This window comes from Pseudorca crassidens, chromosome 14, assembly GCF_039906515.1.
Source record: "Pseudorca crassidens isolate mPseCra1 chromosome 14, mPseCra1.hap1, whole genome shotgun sequence".
In the NCBI taxonomy this organism is placed as follows: domain Eukaryota; kingdom Metazoa; phylum Chordata; class Mammalia; order Artiodactyla; family Delphinidae; genus Pseudorca; species Pseudorca crassidens.
The window spans coordinates 64,394,884-64,409,827 of NC_090309.1; the positions used below are offsets into that span (position 1 = coordinate 64,394,884).

The window sequence follows — 14,944 nt, forward strand, 5'->3', positions numbered from 1 at the left end:
AAGCCCAGTAGTTGCAATAAGTGTAATCATCAAAGTGAAAAGTGGCCCAGAGCTGAACTGTGAGCAGTGGGGAAGCACAGAAACTGGGTAATGGCTCAGTAAAGGATGTGAGAAATTGTTCTTCTTTCCTAGATGCTCGGGTAAAAGACTATCCTGGCCAGACTGAAGGTAGTGGGGGTGGGAAAGGAAGCATGCTGGCGCTTGAGTTGCATACACATATAACTGAAAACTCTACAAGGCAGTAATCCTAGATGCCAAAGATGACCAGACCAGAAGTGGTCTGGTTGGGGAAAATTTCCTGGTGGCTGTGTGATTATATGTGTACACAATGATTTTTTAAATATCTTTATTGAATTATAACGGCTTTACAATGGTGTGTTAGTTTCTGCTGTATAACAGTGAATCAGCTATACATATACGTATATCCCCACATGCCCTCGCTCTTGCGCCTCCCTCCCACCCTCCTGTGTAAACAAATTTAACTACAAGAACTACAATGAGATGATCACCTTTTGTACAAGCCTTCTTATTAATCTAGGCCTCCTGTGTTTTCCTGTAGAGCCAGCAAGAATTTATGGATACGTCTCTTATATTGACTCCATGTGAGAGCAGAACACCAAAATAAATGAGACAAAATTAGGTAATATTTCTAGCTGTTTTATCTATTATACACTATATACTCAGATGTTAGTTCTATCAGGGGAATATACTACAAATAAAAATAATAATAACAGAGTACACATTTTTCCTATTCAGTAGCCATTGCCAGTTCCTTATCAAGTAGTAAATCAAAACAGAAATGGAATCTACCCTGGGTACAAGATTTTCTAATACTGCTCACTTTCCCTTTTAAAAATTTAGACCAGAATTGTCATAATGTACATTATTTTTCAAATGATACAATCTATTCATGATGATTCTACTACCCACTTTTGAAATCTATCTCTATAAACTTTATATTGGAATATAAATTGGCCTTTCAAGTGATACTATTTGCTTTTCAGCATTTTTGCCTGAAGCCTTCTCTAAATCTAAAGTCTCTATAAAGATTTAAGAGGGTTGCATTTGAAAATTCCATCTGCTTTAATATGATATTTAGCTTTTCTTCCTTAATGAAAACATTTTCCACTTCTATGCAAGTCTGCAGTTTTTAAATTATCATAATTGTACACATTAAGGTGCATTGTGATGAAAAGCCATTTTATTAAACAATATTTTTTTCCCTCAGTGCTAAGAAAGATATATATATTTCAAATCTGAAAGTTTATAATATTCCTGCTTATAAGAGAATTGAAGCCAGCAAAGATTAAAAGGAGGCAATCTAATTTAATGGTTTGCAATTAGAGTTGATGAAGAAATGTGTTAATCAGGAAAAAGTAACTCAGATAACTTCCTTTGGAAAAAAATGAAATCAAAGAAAGTAAAATGAGAATTCTTGCCTTCAACTTTTTTTTTTCCCATACTGACAAAGTAGCCATAAGCTAGACATAGATTAAGGAGTCCCATTCTAAAAATGCACTTAAATCGTTTGAAAGTATGTCTTTATAAAAGGAACAAAACTGTTTAGGCTGTTGTGAATATAAACACTAAATGTGAGATCATAACTTATAAAATAGAAATAAAATGAATCCTTAAATCAAATTTATCAGTGTAAACTGAAGAGCGTATTTTGTCTCAGTAAGTCTCAACAATATGTTGTCTTGGATTATAAAAGATCATAATAGGATTTTTTTCCACACTGTAAAATGATGTACTCTTCAAAATATGAATTACTATTGCAAAAGACATAATCCAACTTTCATTCATGAGCTATGACTGTCAATTTTATTATGATGACAAAATGATGATATTTTATATTTTTTAAATGAAATTATATAGAGGTTGAACATGGAAAGTTAGAGAATTTTTGACCTTGCATTGTTTTGGTAGGTTGTCTTCAAGTGATAAATGAAACTCATTCACAAACAATGTAATAAGGCATCTGGAAAACATAGTAACTCAAGTTCTCCAAAAGGTAAGAAATGCTTTTCTCATTGAATCGAAAATTGTATGAAATGGAGATAGAAATGATTTAGGGCTAACAAGGAATGTAACAAGCCACTGAGCAGGACCAATGTAGAATATTTTATAGGTTGTCAAAATGACAATGGACACATGATAAAGGGAATAATAAAGAATTTCAGGTATCTTAAAAAATAAGTCAGGAGAAATCGTTGTATGCTTCATATTGGATTCAAGAACTGATTTTGATACAGCCTGAAAAAAATCAAGCATAGTATTGTTTTTAGTCTACTAACTTGAGTGAAATCATTAAAATAAAAATAAAGGTGACTTTCAACACTCATTCTTGCTGCAAAAGTTTATTTGACCTATTATTCTAGTATCGAGTCAGAAAGGACTATTCTCAAAATTGTCTCCATCTCAAGACACTACCAATGGTCTATTTTGAGGACATGAACCATACTTCTCAGGACACATCTGTGGCCCCAGAATGCTTACTAAGAGCTCCCCCTTCACTTTCAATCATGTTCCAATTTGGAAAATAAGGTCACTATATATTTAGGAACACTGAGGCTGGCATTTCCAAATACTAATAACCACACTCACCTTTTTTCTAGTTTGTCTACATTCTGTTTCTTGCTCTGTGTGTACTTAGGTCATATTGCCCACAAGAGATGCATAATAAACATTTGTTTAAAAAATGTTCATTAAGTTAAAAATGTTTAAGGTCCTCTAATGTGGAGAGACATCAGATCTTTTCAACAAAAATTTGTTTTGTTATACCAAGTGATATATTTTTGTTGTTGTTAATGATGTTTATTTGTTTTTGGTCATCACGGATTCAGGACTAATTTCCCACCATATATTAAGAGCAAATATAAATCATAATGACAATCACATATTATTCAGCTTGCTATATAAGAAGCATCATGTATATGAATATAGGTATATATATGTAAATATGATTTATCTAAATCATGCATTGTTAATAATTTGAGTTATATGAAGCCCATTGTCTCTAGTTGTTCATATAACTCCCTCACCCCTCTATGTGTAGTCAATGAAGATATTTATATTATCTATCTGGTTCTTACAAATATTTCTTTGTGACAAATGACAAATGTTTAACATTTAAATTAGTAAAAAATTCAAATTCAGTATAATAAAAGAAACAAAAAAGTCTTTGACTACAGTCTGAATTCTGGATCAGACTTTGCTACTAATTAGCTTGTTGACCATGGGTATCTTAGTTAGTTCAGGCTGATATGACAGAATACTGTCAGCTGGGTGGCTGAAACAACAGACATTTATTTCTCACAGTTCTGGAGGCTGGAAGTCCAAGATTAAGGGGCTGGCCAGTTAGGTTCCTGGTGAGAACCCTCTTCCTGATTTGCAGAGGGCCTCCTCCCTGTGTTCTCACATGGTAGAAGGGGTTATGTATCTCTCTGGAGCCTCTTTTATATCCCATTCATGAGGGTTCCTCCCTCATGACTTAAGCACTTCCCAATAGACACCACTTAGTAATACCTTTGGGGTTTACAATTTCAACATATGAATTTGGGGGGGGGGACACAAACATTCAGACCATAGCAAACACTAATTCCATTCATGAGGGCTCTACCCTAATGACCTAATTACCTTTCAAAGGCCCGACCTTCAAATACCATCACTTTGGGAATTAAGGCTTCAATATATGAATTTAGGGGGGACACAAATATTTGGTCCATGGCAATGGGAATAGTATTTCTTGTATGACTGTCTCAATTTCTTCTTCTGAAAAATAACATCACCTACATTTTCCACTATATCCAGATTATTGGAAATGTGATGATAAAGCCCTACACAAATCATAGGTACCATTCTATTCTCATACAACTCTAGGAAGATTTCTATATAATAAAATGCAAGCGTAAGGAAATTTCCATCTTTCTGAACAAATAATCAGTCTGATATTTGGTGAGCAAGGCAAAGATATGTAAAAATAGAAAATGAATCCACTACTTTTTATTTTCCCTCTAAGGGTACTCATTTTGTTGATTCTAGGGTTTTGTCCACCCACTCCACTTTATAGCCAGACTATTTTCACATCAAATGAATTAAGGATGAGCTGGTGGCATGTGTCCTGCATCTGCCTCATTGAGGAGGTAAAATACACTACATGAGTCTTTCCAAGGACATGTGTCAGTGCCCCTTGTAATGAGAAGCGTCATCCCTTCCACCTCTTCTACGCTTTCCCTCCAGCTGAGTGCTGATACAGCATCAGGCATCTGACCCTTGTGCCCTGCTTTCCATGTCCAGGGGCTTGAATGCAGCTCTTTAGCCAGTATATTCTCTCATTTATTCTTTGTTCCTTTCTGCCCACATAGATGTAGGTAGACAAAGCTTGTACAAGCAGCAGTTGGGATGAAAAGGGTAAAAGACACTCAAAGATTTTAAAGAACACCTCAATTGGCCTTTTCTCCCTTTTGTTACATCTTACCCAGTAGCTGAACTGACATTCACTTTCTACCTCCAAGCCTACAAAACTCCCACCACTCTCCGTGGGCCTTCTGAAAAATGAGTCCAAGATAGGGCCTCCCTCCAGCTAGACTGTTCACATCATGAGCATTGATGCAGCTCCCTGCTTTCCATCTCTATGAATAAAACTGGTCAGCTCTTTTGTTAGTTAAGTTATCCTGGTTGGCTAAGTGCCACAGTAATGTTTCCCAAAGGTGTTCAGAGGGGAATTGAAAGGGCTCAGGGTAGGAAAAGGCAAATAAACTCAGTGAAGAGTGACAGACAAGTAATCCTGAGTCTGATTGCTTGCCCATATTTAAGTGTTGAAATACAAAATTCTCAATTCTACCACAATGCAGCTCCCTCCCTGAGACCTGTAAATTCAGAGGCAGTTGATGAAGCTGAATCTAAGTCATGGTGCGGCTGAAAATAAAAAGGCCAAGGTAGTTTTTAGTTGTTCAAAATTTGAAGTCTCACGTTTCCCTTATATTGAGATACAAATTTAATTATCATTTAAAAAATGAAAATTTTAGTTTAATGTTACCTAGATTAATGCTGGATAATAAAAATAAGCAATAAATAGTTAAACAAGATATTTTAGAACCCATCACATATTTTGATTATATTTTCTCAGAGTTAGTAGGGACCTCAACATTTTTTTAGTTTAACCTGCCATCCAATTCTACTACTTTTGCAAAACTTTCTTATTCAAACTTGCATTGAAAATTTCAGTCTAAGGATTCATGATGTGTTTTGGCCGTTCTTTTAATATTTGAGAAATTTTTACCTGAAAGCTTTTAAATGTCATCATCTCTTCAAGATTAGACAGATCACTTCTAAACTATATATATATATATTTTTTTCTTTTTTGATTATAGAACACAATTAAATAACAAATAAGTCAAGAAAATAATATGGCAAACATCCTTGTATCCATCACTCAGAATTAGCCAGTGTTAAAGTCTGTATTCACTTCAAATTAATTTTAACATAAATGAGACAAGAGAAAAAGTGAAATTTTCCTTATAGTCCTCCCCAACCCATTCCCTTCACTTATTTCCCAGAGGAAAAGATTACTATAAATTTGATGTGTATTATTTTGGTCCATGTTTGTATACTTTAACAAATACGTGTAAATCCAGAACATATAGTTTTACTTTGATTTTAATGTGAATCCTCTCACACCATAAGTATATTTTTGCAAATCTAGTTTGTTTTTTGGTATTCATCAATGTTGACCCATATTGATCTAGTTCATTTATTCATTTTAACTCTTTTCTAGTAGTGTACTGTGTGTTTATAGTGTGTCTTTTCTATCCAATTCATAATCAGTGTGCATTTAGGTAGCTACAATTATGTTTCAAATTAACAACTGTGCTATGGATAACAGATTTCAAGTATTTTAGACATGAAATTGCTGGACTGGTAGAAGTATTCTCAGTTTATTTGAAATTGTGAAAGTCCCTAAAAAATATTTGTAGTAAACTATATTTCCCTCAACAGCATATGAGTTCCTCTTATCTCACACTGTCAACAATAATTGGCAACTTGTAAATTTTTCATCCTTATACATGTGGTAAAACATCACCCTATTGCTTGCCTGATTAATAGTGAACTTAGCATCTTTTTATTGTTTATTTTCTTTTTAAAATTATTTTCTATCTTTTAAAATTTTTAATTAATTAAAAATTTTAACATCTTTATTGGAGTATAATTGTTTTACAATGTTGTGTTAGTTCTGCTGTATAACAGAGTGAAACAGCTATACGTATACATATATCCCCATATCCCCTCCCTCTTACGTCTCCCTCCCACCCTCACTTCCCCACCCCTCTAGGTGGTCACACAGAACCGAGCTGATCTCCCTGTGCTATGCGGCTGCTTCTCACTAGCTATCTATTTTATATTTAGTAATGGATTTATGTCAATGCCACTCTCTCACTTTGTCACAGCTAACTCTTCCCCCTCTCCATGTCCTCAAGTCCATTCTCTATGTCTGCCTCTTTATTCCTGTCCTGCCACTAGGTTCGTCAGAACCTTTTTTTTTTCTTTAGGTTCCATACATCTGTGTTAGCGTACAGTATTCGTTTCAGTCTTTCTGACTTACTTCACTCTGTATGACACTCTAGGTCCATCCACCTCACTACAAATAACTCAATTTACTTTCTTTTTATGGCTGAGTAATATTCCATTGTATATATGTGCCACATCTTCTATACCCATTCATCTGTCAATGGACAATTGGTGGCTTCCATGTCCTGGCTATTGTAAATAGTGCTTCAATGAATCCTGTGGTACATGACTCTTTTTGAATTATGGTTTTCTCAGGGTATATGCCCAGTAGTGGAATTGCTGGGTCATATGGTAGTTCTATTTTTAGTTTCTTAAGGAATCTCCCTACTGTTTTCCATAGTGGTTGTATCACTTTACATTCCCACCAACAGTGCAAGAGGGTTCCCTTTTCTCCACACCCTCTCCAGCATTTATTGTTTCTAGATATTTTGATGATGGCCATTCTGACCGGTGTTAGGTGATACTGCACTGTAGTTTTGATTTGCATTTCTCTAATGATTAGTGACGTTGAGCATCTTTTCATGTGTTTGTTGGCAGTCTGTATACCTTCTTTGGAGAAACGTCTATTTAGGTCTTCTGCCCATTTTTGGATTGGGTTGTTTGTCTTTCTGTTATTGAGCTGCATGAGCTGCTTGTCTATTTTGGAGATTAATCCTTTGTCAGTTGCTTCATTTGCAAATATTTTCTCCCATTCTGAGTATTGTCTTTTCATTTTGTTCATGGTTTCCTTTGCTGTGCAGAAGCTTTTAAGTTTCATTAGGTCCCATTTGTTTACTTCGGTTTTATTTCCATTTCTCTAGGAGGTGGGTCAAAAAGGATCTTGCTGTGATTTATGTCATAGAGTGTTCTGCCTCTGTTTTCCTCTTAAGAGTTTTATAGTGTCTGGCCTTATATTTAAGTCTTGAATCCATTTTGAATTTATTTTTTTGTATGGTGTTAGAGAGTGTTATAATTTCATTCATTTACATGTAGCTGTCCAGTTTTCCCACCACCACTTATTGAAGAGGATGTCTTTTCTCCATTGTATATTCTTGCCTCCTTTATCAAAGATAAGGTGACCATATGTGCGTGGGTTTATCTCTGGACTTTCTGTCCTATTCCATTGATCTATATTTCTGTTTGTGTGCCAATACCATACTGTCTTGACTACTGTAGCTTGTAGTATAGTCTGAAGTCAGGGTCCCTGATTTGTCCAGCTCCATTTTTCTTTCTCAAGATTGCTTTGGCTATTCAGGGTCTTCTGTGTTTCCATACAAATCGTGAAATTTTTGTTCTAGTTCTGTGAAAAATGCCATTGGTAGTTTGATACGGATTGCATTGAATCTGTAGATTGCTTTGGGTAACATAGTCATTTTCACAATGTTGATTTTCCATTCCAAGAACATGGTATATCTCTCCATCTGTATCATCTTTAACTTCTTTCATCAGTGTCTTATAGTTTTCTGCATACATGTCTTTTGTCTCCTTAGGTAGGTTTATTTCTAAGTATTTTATTCTTTTTGTTGCAATAGTAAATGGGAATGTTTCCTTAATTTCTCTTTCAGATTTTTCATCACTGGTGTATAAGAATGCAAGCGATTTCTCTGCATTAATATTGTATCCTGCTACTTTACAAAATTCATTGATTAGCTGTAGTAGTTTTCTGGTAGCATCTTTAGGATTCTATGTATAGTATCATGTCATCTGCAAACAGGGACAGTTTTACTACTTGTTTTCCAATTTGGATTCCTTTTATTTCTTTCTCTTCTCTGATTGCTGTGGCTAAAACTTCCAAAACTATGTTGAATAATGGTGGTGAGAGTGCACAACCTTGTCTTGTTCCTGAAGTTAGTGAAAATGGTTTCAGTTTTTCACCATTGAGAACGATGTTGGATGTGGGTTTGTCATATATGGCCTTTATTATGTTGAGCTAAGTTCCCTCTATGCTTAGTTTCTGGAGGGTTTTTATCATAAATGGGTGTTGAATTTGATCAAAAGCTTTCTCTGCATCTATTGAGATGATCATATGGTTTTTATCATTTAATTTTTTAATATGGTGTTTTACATTGATTAATCTACCTGTATTTAAGAATCCTTGCATTCCTGGTATAATCCCCACTTGATCATGGTGTATGATCCTTTTAATGTGCTGTTGATTCTGTTTGCTAGTGTGGGGTTGAGGGTTTTTGTATCTATGTTTATCAGTGATATTGGCCTGAAGTTTTCTTTTTTTGTGACATTGTTGTCTGGTTTTGGTATCAGGGTGATGGTGGCCTCATAGAATGAGTTTGGGAGTGTTCCTCCCTCTGCTATATTTTGGAATAGTTTGAAAAGGAAAGGTGTTAGCTCTTCTTTAAATGTTTGATAGAACTCGTCTGTGAAGCCATCTGGTCCCGGGCTTTTGTTTGTTGGAAGATTTTTAATCCCAGTCTCAATATCAGTGCTTCTGATTGGTCTGTTTATATTTTCTATTTCTTCCTCATTCAGTCTTGGAAAGTTGTGCCTTTCTAAGAATTTGTCCATTTCTTCCAGGTTGTCCATTTTATGGGCATATAGTTGCTTGTAGTAATCTCTTATGATCATTTTTTTGTATTTCTGCAGTGTCAGTTGTTACTTCTCCTTTTTCATTTCTAATTCTGTTTATTTGATTCTTTTGCCTTTTTTCTTGATGAGTATGGCTAATGGTTCATCAATTTTGTATATCTTCTCAAATGCCATCTTTTAGTTTTATTGATCTTTGCTATTGTTTTCTTCCTCTTTTTCAATTATTTCTGATCTGATTTTTATGATTTCTATCCTTCTGCTAACTTAGAGGGTTTTTTTTTTTATTCTTTCTCTAATTGCTTTAAATGTAAGGTTACGTTGTTTATTTGAAATGTTTCTTGTTTCTTGAGGTAGGATTGTATTGCTATAAACGTCCCTCTTAGACTGCTTTTGCTGCATCCCATAGGTTTTGGGTCATTGTGTTTTCCTTGTCATTTGTTTCTAGGTATTTTTTAATTTCCTCTTTGATTTCTTCAGTGATCTCTTGGTTATTAAGTAGTGTATTGTTTAGCTTCCATGTGTTTGTACTTTTAACAGATTTTTTCCTGTAATTGATATCTAGTCTCATAGCATTGTGGTCACAAGATATACTTGATACGATTTCAATTTTCTTAAATTTACCAAGGCTTGGTTTGTGACTCAAGATATGATCTATCCTGGAGAATGTTACATGATCAATTGAGAAGAAAATGTATTCTGTTGTTTTTGGATGGAATGTCTTATAAATATCAATTAAGTCCATCTTGCTTAATGTGTCATTTAAAGCTTGTGTTTCCTTATTTATTTTCATTTTGGATGATCTGTCCATTGGTGAAAGTGGGGTGTTAAAGTTCCCTAGTATGATTGTGTTACTGTCGATTTCCCCTTTTATGGCTGTGGACATTTGCCTTATCTTCTGAGGTGCTCCTATGTTGGGTACATAAATATTTACAGTTGTTATATCTTCTTCTTGGATTGATCCCTTGATCATTATGTAGTGTTCTTTTTTGTCTCTTGTATTGGTCTTTATTTTAAAGTCTATTTTATCTCATATGAGTATTGCTACTCCAACTTTCTTTTTATTTCCATTTGCAGGGAATATCTTGTTCCATCACCTTACTTTCAGTCTGTATGTGTCCCTAGGTCTGAAGTGGGTCTGTTATAGACAACATATATATGGGTCTTGTGTTTGTATCCACTCAGCCAGTCTATGTCTTTTAGTGGGAGCATTTAGTCCATTTACATTTAAGGTAATTATTGATATGTATGTTCCTATTGCCATTTTCTTAATTGTTTTGGGTTTGTTATTGTAGGTCTTTTCCTTCTCTTGTATTTCCTGCCTAGAGAAGTTCCTTTAGCATTTGTTGTAAAGACAGTTTGGTGGTGCTGGATTCTCTTAGGTTTTGCTTTTCTGTAAAGTTTTTAATTTCTCTGTTGAATCTGAATGAGATCCTTGCTGGGTAGAGTAATCTTGGTTGTAGCTTTTTCCCTTCCATCATTTTAAATATGTCCTGCCACTCCCTTATCGCTTTCAGAGTTGCTGCTGAAAGATCAGCTGTTAACCTTATCGGGATTCCCTTGTATGTTATTTATTGCTTTTCCCTTACTGCTTTTAATATTTTTTCTTCGTGTTTAATTTTTGACAGTTTGATTAATGTGTGTCTTGTCGTGTTTTTCCTTAGTTTTATCTCATGGGACTCTCTGCACTCCCTAGACTTGACTGACTATTTCCTTTCTCATATTAATGTAGTTTTCAACTATAATCTCCTCAAATATTTTCTCAGTCCCTTTCTTTTTCTTTTCTTCTTCTGGGACCCCTATAGTTTGAATGTTGTTGTGTTTAGTGTTGTCCCCGAGGTCTCTGACACTGTCCTCAATTCTTTTCCTTCTCTTTTCTTTATTCTGCTCTGTGGTAGTTATTTCCACTATTTTATCTTGCAGATCACTTATCCGTTCTTCTGCCTCAGTTTTTCTGCTATTGATTCCTTCCTGAGAATTTTCAATTTCATTTATTGTGTTGTTCATCATTGTTTGTTTGCTCTCTAGTTCTTGTAGGTCCTTGTTAAACATTTCTTTTATTTTCTCCATTCTATTTCCAAGATTTTGAATCATCTTTACTATCATTACTCTGAATTCTTTTTCAGGTAGACTGCCTATTTCCTCTTCATTTGTTTGGTCTGGTCGGTTTTTACTTTGGTCCTTCATCTGCTGCGTATTTCTCTGTCTTCTCTTTTTCCTTAAGTTACTGTGTTGGGGTCTCCTTCTTGCAGGCTGCAGGTTTGTAGTTCCCATTATTTTTCGTGTCTGCCCCCCAGTGGGTAAGGTTGGTTCAATGGCTTGTGTAGGCTACCCAGTGGATGGGACTGGTGCCTGAATTCTGGTGGAATAGGCTGGATCTTGTCATTCTGGTGGGCAGATCTGTGTCTGGTGGTGTATTTTGGGTTGTCTGTGAACTTATTATCATTTTATGTAGCCTCTTTGCTAATGCATGTGGTTGTGTTCCTGTCTTGCTAGTTGTTTGGCATGGGATGTCCAGCACTGGAATTTGCTGGTCTTTGAGTGGAGCTGAGTCTTAGCATTGAGACAGAGATCTCTGGGAGAGCTCTCACTGATTGATATTGTGTGATGCTGAGAGGTCTCTGATGGTCCAATGTCCTGAACTCGGCTCTCCCACCTCAGAGGCTCAGGCCTGACAGCCAGCCAGACCACCAAGACCCTTTTGGGAAGTCTGAAGTCTTCTGCCAGCATTCAGTAGGTGTTCTGTAGGAGTTGTTCCACATGTAGATGTATTTTTGATGTATTTGTGGGGAAGAAGGTGATCTCCACGTCTTACTCCTCTGCCATCATGAAGGTCTGACCTATTGTTTATTTTCTAAATGCCTCTCCTTTTATGTGGAATGCTATTTCATATACATTGCTGATATTGAGTTGTTGAATATTTTCTTATTGATTAAGGAGGTACTGTCTACATATGGATACTTACCCTTTGTCAGTGCTAAGATATATAAATGATGTCTTACCATCTGTCACTTGTTTAGAATTTGACTGTAGAAATTTTATTATTAATTAATTTTAATTTTACATAGTCAAATATATTATTCTATATTTTATGTAGTGCTTTTATGTATGTGTTTTAAGAAACTATTTTCCTCCAAAATCATAAAGATATTCATATATTTTCATTTATTTGCTTTACATGTCTTTTTAATGTAATTTCTAACCTATAATAATTTGAAGTAAGGATTTTTTCTCCCTTTTTATATGGAGAAAAGAAATTTCCCTGAGTAATGATCTATGTGATAAGCTTTCAAATACAGAATTATCACATTACCTTGATTCTTCCTTCTTTTGGACCAAAAACTCCTCCTTATAGAGTGTTTAGTACTTTTAATATTCTATTGCTTTCTTTAGAGTGCTCTCAGTTTTTCTATATCTGTTCATGAATATGCCAAATAGAATATGCCAATACATTGTTACGATTGATTTATTAAATATATAACAAATTGATTCTTCCTTTGCTTCAGATGTTGTATTGCTCTTCATGCAGGCAAAATTTCAGTGTTTCAGTAGTCATATTACACACTTGATTCATTTTGAGCTCCTGACAATTAAAACCATTTTGTCCTTTTTAATGGTCTACTATTAACAACACCTTCCTCCTCCAGTTCTTATGAAGTTTCCTGTAATGTAATGCATTGATATTTATTTAATTAATATTGATTAAACTCCATTTTAAATTTATAAAACACATGGTATCAGTCTGACATACATTACCAAAATTCTGATTGTGTCAACTAATATTTGTCCCATTCTACAAGTTGTGTGTGTGTGTGTGTGTGTGTGTGTGTGTGTGTGTGTATGTGAGAGAGAAAGATAGATAATTATCTTTCCATTTAGAATTTTAGCTCACTATCTTGCTATCTGAGAAGCTATATGAATTTGAGAAAATTTTTTCACGTTCCAGAGTATCTGTAAAATAGGGATTGAAATACCTACCTCTCACTGTGTTTGTGTATTAAGTAAGATAATACATGTAAAGACCCAGTGCACAGTGCCAGCCTGAAAATGGGGACTTGTTCAGTGCTATTTTCCTTAACTGTTTCACTACAAGACATGTAAGTGTGTGTGTGTGTGTATCTGTGTGTGTGTGTGTATCTTGATTGCTTTCATTTGGGGAAACATGATATTGGTCTTCTGCATCTTTGCTTCCCTTCCTGCATCCCAGCTATCCTCAGAACTGTCTGAGAATAACCCGTGTTTTCAGTGTGCTTTGCTACTCTAGCATGCTTTGCTGCAGAGATTTTCCTTTTTCCTTCCCATGAGAACTCACCTGCCATTGGTTCCATTCCCTTGTATACCTGCTACAGGACTGTCTACATCTATTAAACTAGATCAAAACATAGCTATTTTTATTATATAATTCATCAAAAGCTAATGATTATTTAATTACTCCCCCCAGATACACACACACATACACACACACACACACAAACATTTTATATATTTCTTTTGTTGAGCTGTGGTAAGAGGCTGAAATTCCCCCACTGTTTTTCAAACAAAGGTTAATGGACAGTTTCAGTTGTGAATACTTCAATTTAACACCCAAGTAAAATAAGTAGAAATAGATTTTCTAAGCCTGATTATGATTTTGACACATTATTCAATAGAAGCAATGCCATAAATTGTCTGAATAATTTTAGTCTGTGACCCAGGATGAGTTATACATCCCCAATGCACCCTTCTCCACCCACCCCACTCCTCAAAAAGAGAGCAAAGAAATTTTTAAATGCCCCAAGGTCGATAGGACTAGAGAATAAATGAGTGCTTGGAAACCTGTGCCATTTGAATGGTCTCTGTGGCCTCCCCATTGTTCCTGGGCAAATCTTGGCATCTTTATACCTAATTGGCATCTCACCCTCAGGGATTTTTATTGAATTTTTACTCTGCTGACACATTTGAACAGTGTTGGAACCAATATTTGAAAGGGAGCTTTAATCTCTTGAAGGTGATGAAATGCTGTCATCCTTAGACAAAGTGCCTGTCACGAAGGGCTCAGAACAAACCAACAAAGGAGTCAGGTGCCAGTGAGGGGTGCCTCCTGAGCTTCCCTTTGTCTGTCTCAGGTGTTCTCATCTTGTCTACATGCAACAGAGTGGGTGTTTATTTACATTTTAGTATTTGAACAAAACTTTTGATTACAAATATTTTGTGGACACGAAGATAAATGCATTTATGTATATGTCATAACAGACACTTACAATATAATACTTTCCTAAATTAATTACTAGCTCCTTAATTAATCTCAGATCTTGACTTTCTCAGAGGACACAGAATTCTGGATATCACTTTCTGAAAAAGGGAAAAGTTCACACACTGGAACAAGTGTTGGTCCAGTGACTAATCTCACTTAAAGATCAATGACTTTATAGATTATGCCTGGCATTTTTGCTTTCAGTATTACAGTTGATTGTTTAACTGTTGGTGACTGTATTTATTAAAGTCTGTTAATATATCAAAAATGTTTCAGTAGAACTCAGATAAGGAAATGTCTCTGCAGATATCTGGCTTCTGCAGTAACAATCAATGATAAATTCCATTTTAGTTTACTCTTCTTTCCAAGGTCTTTTTTACCTTTTTAGTACCTTTACAGTGTGCTATCAGATCCTTACGAGATCAGTAAAATGAACAGACAATCAAATTGTTCTGGCAGAAAACTGTCAGTACTAGCTAGCATAGTTGATGCTGTTATTCATTCATTCACTCACACAACACATATTTATTGATAATTAGTTGATCTAAACATATTGATATGCACCAAAAATTGTACAAACATGTGTAAGATATAAATCTAAATATCAGAGAAATGATTCAC

The 14,944-nt window shown here is 35.1% G+C and overlaps 1 long non-coding RNA gene across 1 annotated transcript in view; it reads left to right on the forward strand.

The window, feature by feature from the left end:
• The first annotated feature begins 489 nt into the window (after positions 1-489).
• LOC137205689 (uncharacterized) overlaps positions 490-14,944 on the forward strand; it is an 85,956-nt gene continuing 71,501 nt past the window's right edge. Inside the window, exons 1-2 of the long non-coding RNA XR_010934258.1 lie at positions 490-640; positions 1,930-2,014. This is a non-coding gene — a long non-coding RNA (uncharacterized lncRNA). The remainder of the gene's footprint in view (positions 641-1,929; positions 2,015-14,944) is intronic.